The sequence below is a fragment of the Glandiceps talaboti genome, chromosome 8 (genome assembly GCF_964340395.1).
Source record: "Glandiceps talaboti chromosome 8, keGlaTala1.1, whole genome shotgun sequence".
In the NCBI taxonomy this organism is placed as follows: domain Eukaryota; kingdom Metazoa; phylum Hemichordata; class Enteropneusta; family Spengelidae; genus Glandiceps; species Glandiceps talaboti.
Genome location: NC_135556.1, coordinates 25,389,822 through 25,399,375, shown reverse-complemented (window position 1 = coordinate 25,399,375; position 9,554 = coordinate 25,389,822). Strand labels below are relative to the sequence as shown.

General features: G+C 35.4%; 1 protein-coding gene across 5 annotated transcripts in view; it reads left to right on the top strand.

The window, feature by feature from the left end:
- Positions 1-5,769: 5,769 nt before the first annotated feature.
- The window catches only part of LOC144438587 (protocadherin Fat 1-like), a 63,313-nt gene continuing 59,528 nt past the window's right edge, over positions 5,770-9,554 (top strand). For all 5 annotated transcript variants that reach the window (XM_078127679.1, XM_078127678.1, XM_078127675.1 and 2 more), the window contains exon 1: positions 5,770-5,898. The gene's annotated coding sequence lies outside the window, so the exon portion shown is untranslated. The remainder of the gene's footprint in view (positions 5,899-9,554) is intronic.

Genomic DNA, 9,554 nt, shown 5'->3' with positions numbered 1-9,554 from the left:
GAACATTTTATTGTCTGGTTTACAAATTACATATTAGTTTTTCTTTACATAAAATAAACCGTAGCCTCGAGATTTTTACCACTTGATATGTCCACGCGTTTGTTTTGAGCTAGTGTGTACATACCGGCAACAGTCAAACCAACCTACCGTTTTTATTCCAGACTATTGAAATCTGTCAGCGAAACTTTTCAAATTGCCACCAAGATATGAGTATCTATTTCCCATAGAAAGAATGAAAAATATTCGCTGAAAATAAACAATAAATAAAGGTAACAAACTAATCCTAAGTCTTGGGCGAGAAGCTCGAAAATAGTTGATATTCAAAGCGTCGTTGTAAATGAAAGATTTCGACTGCTTTGTCCAAAAAAAATATATGACAAAATCATTGATTAGCGTGCCCGGTCACCGTGTTTAGAAATGATATGATATACATGTATCAATTTAGTGTTGTAAGCTTAGCTATTACAAATATCTATATTTACCATAGTACATGTAATTTCAGCAAGGAATACATGGAAAAACATCGTAGTAAAGCTACATAGTATCTCTGCGGCACATTTCGACACGCTTCAACTTGTTTCACTTTTCGTTAGTTGAGTCAACACAAAAATATTCTCGGTTCGTGAGTGAATGCTGACCTTTTGTGTATTATGTAAAATATTGACAACACTGTCATGGGCATAGACACTCTTCACCTGAGTCGCTCGGAGTGATTTATTTTGGGGTGTAATGATTTATTGATAATATGGACGTATATAATAAATGACATGTAAAGTTACAATATTATAAAAAATAGGAATGTGAAATACCTTATTGATCCTAGAGTGAAATAGCAAAATTGTATAGGTATACCATAAAACAATTATGTAAAGGGCACAATATACATGTATGTACTACGTACTCTACTCTAGTATAGTAACAAAACAAAACAAATAGGTAGCTAACTCGATCAGTGACTGTCGAGAATAGTCTGATTGTAAAACCGCTGATGGAACGAACGAACGAATGAGTGAATGCACGAATGAATAAACGAATGAATGAATGAATGAATGAATGAATGCACGAATGAATGAATGAATGAATGAATGAATGAATGAATGAATGAATGAATGAATGAATGAATGAATGAATGGCGGGTTGTCGTTGTATAAAGGACCCCATAATGCCTGTCGCTGCTTTTGGTCGTATGTGAGTCAAATTAATCTTGGAATCTTCAGTCAAAATCATTCTGGGTCACACCTCTAGAATAAATATAATAAACTCTTCCTGTGTCGATTCAACGTGTTTCCAAATGGCGGGTACGAAGGCGTTAAACGAGTACAAAGTACGGCGGAAATGATGTAAAATATATATATAATGGTCTTCAACCAGGTGAAACCTATGAGACAGTAGTCGAAGAATGTGCAGGTCGTTTGGCTATTTTTGTTTTGTCCCTGACGAGAAATGTTACATTTTTTTTCTAGAATGAATTGTCATCAAATAGGCTTCCAAGCCAAGTCTAAGCTTCCGCCATGTTGATCTAGATTCATTAATGGGCAATTAAGCCAGGGTCACAGCAGTTAAACACGTTCTATATGCTCTTATGGGTTTGGATATGTGCGGTTGGCACCGGAAATGTTAAGTCCAGAAAAATATTCTTACAAAGTGGTACTACTAGAGTACAAGATGTCTGCAAACACCAATGGTTAAATTATTGGTTTGCAATGAAATATAACAAAGAATTGAAACAAAAAATGCTTACATGTGTTTGTACGGTTGAACCTGAACAATATAATATAATATATTTTTGAACATAAATTTTGAATTTCGTAAAATTTTGCCTGTTTTAGTTGCACATGCCTACCACTACACGTGTTGGATAATATGGATATGGCGGGACTAAATATCAAGATATATTACAAATTTGTATGTAGAACCCGCCGTATATATCAAACGAATACCATGTCCTGCCTAAATGTTCTTCTTTTGAAGAGTTACATTTGGAAAGCAATCACATCAACCAAAACTTTACACATTTAAATGTTTCTTATGCATTATCACCAGAAATAGTCCAGAATGGTCTATATAATCTTAAAATCACTTAAACAATTTAAATATTCTGGTAAATATCGCCCGGTCGGTAAACTCAAAAGTTTGTGTTTCTGTGTCATGGGTTTACACATAAAAACTGTAGGACAGAGTAATCTGGTCATGTATACTGAGAAAAAGATAAAAACAGAATTTGAGAAAATAGGTGAATAAATAATTGAAGGAATGAGAATCCAGTATTTATTTTATGTTTTGAATCCAATCCTTTGAGTAATAAATCTCGTATTTTGTTCCATAACTTTGAAACCGACAAACTGAATTGATGATTGGCCTACACGTTTACTCTAATATATTGGATGTGAAGGTGACCTCTCATTTTAAAACGTGTCTAAATGCCCATGTGCAATGTAATGAACAAATTAATGTGTGGTGTAAGTTTATTATTTGTATGGTTAAAATGTGTGTCATTACCACATTACACTGTGTAGCAAAGATCTCCACGTCCGCTACAAAACCATAACCATACCACCCTTAAGTAATGTACGACAAAACGAGAATTTCTGCGTTTTTCACTTTCCCTTACATCCTTATCCTAAATATGTCAGGGTCGTGATGTGTTTTACCTTCCTGAATGCATCCTTGTAATAATTACTGATAAACCACACGTTTCTCACTACCTGGCTGAAATCTGACACGAAGCAATCATGACAGGTATCCGCTACAGTCACTTTGTATGTGTAATGGGTGTGTCAACATAATACACCTCAGAAGGGGTTACTCGAAGTCAACTTGAAACTGTGACTTTACACGCCTTTTCAAATATAAGTGTAGTATTTATTCCACTTCCTTCGTCTGGTTAAAGGTGACTGATACAAGACCCTCTCATATTGAGTTTTTATATCCCTTATATTGTCTATATGTTCATATGGAGGTGAAGCACTACATTTATACTTTCTATAAAAGTCTTTCGACAAAGAATCACGCCCTCTACGTTGACAGAATTCTTAAAAATCGCAACTTGAAATAGCTTTATTATTGAATATTGCATTTTATGTTATGAATGTAAATAACGATGAAAAGACATGCAAGTTGGATCTGATCATAAGTCACTATAGTTTTGCTCATAGGTCCTGTATCATTTCCACCCCCACCACCCCACGCGCGCTTGTAATACAATTTACTATGTATTCTACTGGATAATTTCTATATTTTAGGAAAGACATACCTACATAACTGATATAATCCACACGACCTAAAAAAAGTAAATTTGTAAAAACAGTAAGTTGTTATAAGGCCTACTGCAGTGTATTACAAAGTGCAACGACACAAAGTACCTGAATGTTGCAATCATTGACACCCAAAACATACAGTCAGGATTGGTCCTGCTTACATGACGGTGCACGAGTCTGTATTACTGACTTGACTCTAGGAGCGACAATTGTCAGAATCGAGTCCCGGATTACTCCGCATGCAAGCAGGACTAAGTCAGGATGAATGTAAAGGAAATATATGAAACATGCTAAAATCTTTACATGTAATATAACTACTGTGAATGAACTAAAAAAGATACATTAATTTCAGACCAGTTTCGCAGATAAACGGGAGATTTCTCAAGAAGATGATTTCATGACATGATGCTCTTGCTTGAAGAAACAGAACACGGTGAGTCGAACGGCCAACATAGAGAAAGGTGACAAAAATAAACCAAGACAAAACTTTGACACAGAGGGGTTACTGGTCATCAATGATAAATTAATATGTAGTAAATGAACTAATACAAAATACATCACGCCTGACAGATCTGACCTTCTTGGCAATATGTACAAATTTTGAAAGTATTATAAAATTAGAACAGTGTGCTCATGTCGAGGTTCTATCCTGTATGGCCACTTCCCGGACCACTTCGGAACGCAACATTTTAGCTCTATGTAAACTATAGATATCCAGCAATCGGTAGAACAACGCAGAAAATATAAAATTGAAGACAGCTCTATAGATTACTGATCAGACTCATAACAGTACTTTGAATATCAAACACACAAAAGCCTTGTAAACGTGTTTATTATCCTATTAATACTATAAATACATAAATCATATATTACACTGTATCATTAAATAAACATTTCACAAAAAATTACTTGTAGCGTAGTACATTAAAAATCTTGATATGTCAGAAAACTTAATTTGATGAGGTATTACACGTAAACAAGTGACCCGTCGGTCAGGATAAGTCAGCTTTGGTGGAGTTCATCATTTTGACCAAGACCACTGATAAAGTCGAAGAGAACGTACGTTCGATGGTGAACAGGCAGATGAAGAATTGTGTAAAACAAAATGACCATACCATGGCTCTTGTGTCTGAAAATGTGATTTTGGCAAAATCAAAGCAATAAACAAAATCACTATACAGTTGTAAAATATTACTGTAATAGTTGGTCGTGGTATAATTGGCTCTGCTTTTGAATAGCAAGCGATGTTCACTAATTTCAGTGTAAAAAATAGTAGGTATACATGCAATTCTCGGATACTTTCTCTGCAAATCACGTGATGCCGTCTTCCTACCCCTTTCTCAGTTTAGATATGTTGCGAAAAATTGCATAAGAAGTGCATATTCCGTGTTTCTTTGTATCGTCGCTTTGAAAAGTATATATCATTTATATGCCTATTCTGTGTTAAAATCACAGCTTTGGGAAGTGTACATTTTGTGTTTAGTGTTTACATTTGTAAATCGTGATTTGGAAAAAACGCATTTTGTTTTAATACATGTAAAACAATTGATTTGGAATAGCTTCAGTGTTCAAATTTTGTTTCAATCTTGTGGAGCATCTAAAAAGTATATATTCTGTGTTTTAAAAGTGAACATTCACAGACGAAATCTTCGTCGCTCCCACAGTAAGGAGGGCCTCCTGCAAGTTCACTTACAAAAGTGAGGTTGTCATAGAGATCTCTGCGAATAATTTTTTTCGCATATAAAGCTTGTTCTTTTTGTGTGAGATAATTACGATAATTAATAGCATGCACTACAACCAGAAGTCGACCCAGTACTTCTCACCTACTATACTACCATTGTACCATGAGAACCTTTCTTCAATATGGTGACTCACGCACGCGAATCCAACCATTTTTCATCATCCTGCTTATTTATTCACCTTGTTTTATGCAAATACCAGTCTTTCATTTAGTCTAAAGTGAGTGCTCGGGTTCTACAATTATGCGTGGGCAGAACTTTCACGTAAAGTCATGACAAGTTGATCGATTGTATCGGAGTAAATTGTACAATGTAAAACTGGGCTGACGGAGAAAGAAAAGTTTGTCTTTCATTTACAACTGTAAGATCTTGTAAAGGTGATGTTTTCTAAGACGTCGTTGTACAACCTGGGGACACCACACAATGTGTTTCCCTGCACGTACAGTGCAGTTTCTTTATCTTTCAGCCTAGCCCGTTATTTAGTCCTTTCAATTATTGTAGCTGCAGAATTGGGTGGAGCTTCACCTCGATAATATATTCATCCGCGATTGAACATTTCTCATTAAATATATTTATCTCATTAAATATGATAAGAAATAATTACGTTATTAAAACAAAGAATGTTGTACCCATTCATATTACATATTTCTTGTGAGATTATCTTTGGTTTTATGTGCATGTCAAGCTTTACCACAAAAAAATAGTCCGGGCGCACAGATACATGTATTATGTTGAGCGACAGGAAGTCGTTGAGTACTGTGTTCAGCTGAGCGCCGAAGAATTGGAATTTGATGAAGTGTAGCGGACAGAATGAGGGAGAAATCGTCACATTTTCACCCCCTTTCCATCTCATTCCGAGGATTATACATCATTTTGCAGTGCAAGGAACGTATATAGAGAAGGTTGGTACTTAAATATAACCTGTAATCGAGGGGACTTGACGATATTGATAGTTCAGCTTGTTGCTGTTCAGTCTGTGAGTGACTGCCAGTGCTAGTTCCACAACAGTAACACTGTACACACGATCAATCGCAAAACTGTCTTTCGGAATCGTTGGTATACTGCTAATTTTATATAGATCTGGGCGATCTGACATCGCCCGTTATGATGAATCTTTGTTGATATCGTGGGTTTCAGGGGTAGTTTGAGATCGAGTGACATCGTGGTCATGCTTGGTGTGTAACGAGTTCATGGCAGACACTGGAGTATGGTGAGGCGAGTAGTGCGTGACCACAACACTGTACATTGAACGATCAGCGGTCGAGAACCAAGCGGTAAGCTTGGCAAGACAACATAATGCCTTATGGTAGATCTAAGACGGAAAGGGCGAAATGTGAGAAAGACTACCAGTTCAGTAGCTATCGAGATAAACAATATCGTAGAAAATGTGTATGCTGTTGTAGTTTTACCGACAAACGATTCAACGATAACAATTTCCGCTATTGACAAAATGTTCGTCTTGTTTGTGTACCATGTATGAGGGATTTTGTCAGGGCATTTGTTGTTCACAAAGTAGTACTGTTTCCGTTCACATCAGGATGTTTCAATCTTGTTTTAACCTGAAGTTTTTTCTACTCTCCAATGTCTATGCTCTAACCATATACGACCATATACGTATTTTCCAGTGTTGTTCCTTATCAGTAAAACTGATAAAATACCACAGTCTCCTCTTGTCGACTGTGAGAAATGGACCAATCAGGCCATTCGTGTGAACTTTATATAGCTAAAACTTGTGTCACTGTGTATAGTTATGCATGCTGTATTCAGTTGTTTTGAGGTGGTATGGACAGAAATAATTTGTTTCGTAGCCATCGCCCAGGAATGTTTTAATGTAATGAAACTGAAAGAATAGTGTTGTACTGTTACAGATACGGTACGGTGCATCCCATATAGAGTCGTAAATCGTTACTGATGTTAGCTACCTAATTGTGGTGATCAATATGTTTTCTTATTGGAGTGTCTATTACCATCCAGGGTGAAATAGTAAATATACACATCCCGTGTGGAATATGCTATTTGACACTCAGAGTAGATTTAATTTACTTGAGTTGGGATTTGAAAATGACGTCACTATTCCAAATGACTGACTGAGTCTTGTTTTCACCCAGGGTTCAAAAATGACAATTTTTCTTCGTTTGGCAATTACTATAATAATATCAGTCTGACAACTATTTTCATCATAGTTAGCTATCCCCATTATTGGCCATGTGTTATTGTAACCCAAATTTCAATGTACATTTGTTTTTGTATGTTTTTTGTGTGTGCACACAGATGTATATGTAAGTATAAAGTATTTTCCAAACTGATTTAAAATAGTTACTAATATCAAATTGAATACATTTTGCATCATCAACCATATTAACACAATGCATAGCCTGTCTTAACCACCAATTTTCAATTTAAAATAAAAAGTTAATATTTGTATAAAATTGAGATGCTATGTATAGATAACTTATTCATTGCATAAATTATAGTATCAGTGTTGAAAATATCAAGTATTTGTTATGATTATGTGAAATTAGATTTTGACACCAGATTTATACATTGCAAATCAAGTATTTGTTATTGATACAGCATTGACTCTCACTAATTTAGTAAATCATGACATTGTGTGGATGATGGAGTGTATGGTGAGAGTTGTCCAAGCAGATTTGTCCATAATTGACTGATGTAAATTGTAATGTTCATGACTGTGAGTGAGGCTGACCAGCAGTGTTAAACTTTGACATGTTGGCTGGTGAGGACCTAGGATGACCAGCGGTGTTGAATTCTGACATGTTGGCTAGTGATGACCTTGTATGACCAGCAGTGTTAAACTTTGACATGTTGGCTAGTGAGGACCTAGGATGACCAGCAGTGTTGAACTTTGACATGTTGGCTAGTGAGGAGAACCATGCTTGGTGAATTTGAAAAATATGTATGTGATCACCTCAATTAAATAAAAGATGGCTGGCTCAATTGCTTTGGTAATGGTATGTATGGTTGGTATCATACTTGTGATGTCCAGTCACGAAATCTTTCTAAGCACAATGATTCAGTTGAAGACTGAAAATTGTGTCGAAAGAGTGATTTTGGTTTTTAAAAAACTGGTAACTGGGTTATACTGTAGTCTTGGTGAATCTGTCACAGAAATCAAGTCTGTATTGACAGATTCTCCTTTCACAAGAATGAAATTGTCAACACTGGTTGTCGTTTGTACTGTACACTGTTTTAAGTTACCTCATTGAGATCCACATTCTGAAGTGAGGAATACATCAACTTGTGTGTACTTGTATAGTCTTCACTGTTATAAAGTATGGCATGTGTTTGATTTTTTGCAGACTAAGTAAGGTGTGTCACTATTTTGTTCAGACTGAAATCACAATGTGTAGGAGGATATAGTTTGATTAGCATATTTGACTCATTTATCATCTCTACTAATCTCGTTTCAAAATGTCTGTAAAGTGTTAACCTAACTTGTTTTGTATGGCTTCCTATTGATAAGCAGGGTTTTTCCAAATTACTCCTTTTTTTTAGACAAAAACAGCAGTCAAAAAGGTTTTGATGGGTCACGAAAGGTGGATATTACTTTGATGTGTTTGATACAACTTACAGCTGTCTGATAAGCTACCAGACAATCCATTTTTTTGGAAATTAAACCATTTTTGGTGATTTTCCTGAGAACAGATCTGCATTGAAATAGGTGACTTCAGTTGTCACATTTGACTATAAGAAAATATTATGTTGCAGTTACAGAAATATTTAACGCAATTATTCAATGGTATATGAAAGAGGTCTTGTTTTTGTGTTTGCATCTGCTTCCCATAAGTACCACCTCCTTGAAGGTGATATCACACATCAGCCAGTCAACCAAAACTTTTTTGTGAACCATACTGGCAAAGTGTCATGTGATCGGAAGTTACAAAGAAAATATCCATTATTTACAGAATTATAAGCAGGAGGTCAAAAAGTTTTAAGATAATTTACTGTTTTTGGATCATTGACATTTGGACGTTTTGTTACAATTTGTAGTGTGGTGTACTGGTGGCTGGTAGAGCTGCCAAACTATTGTTTTGTTGGAGATTTTAATTTGTGTGTGTGTTACCTTTTCTGTGTGAATAAATTTACATACAGTTTAATTGTTTGACAAGTCATTGGCATATTAAAGAGGATTGTTGTCATAAACCTGTCAGGTCATGTGACAGGAAGTTTAAGGATTATCTATTCTTTAGTCTTTACAGAATTATATTTATGAGGTCAAAAACTTTCTGAAAATGTATGGTTTTAGGAGTGGTTGGTATTTGTAAGTTTGATGTGAAAAGTTTAGCAATTATTGTATATTTATCTTATGTGGTGTGAAACCTTGACAAGTTGCATACATCATTACATGTAACATTATGACCTTCACCAAATACCACAGCAATCTGTCTAGTGTTTCTTTTACTTCATTAACTAACATTCATATATACAGACAGACACCCTGCTTTGCCGGTACAGCACTCATGAAACTTTAATCTAAAGTTGCACTGAAATTGGTATGAAGTATTTTCACAATGTTTTCTGGTGTTTAAATGTCAAA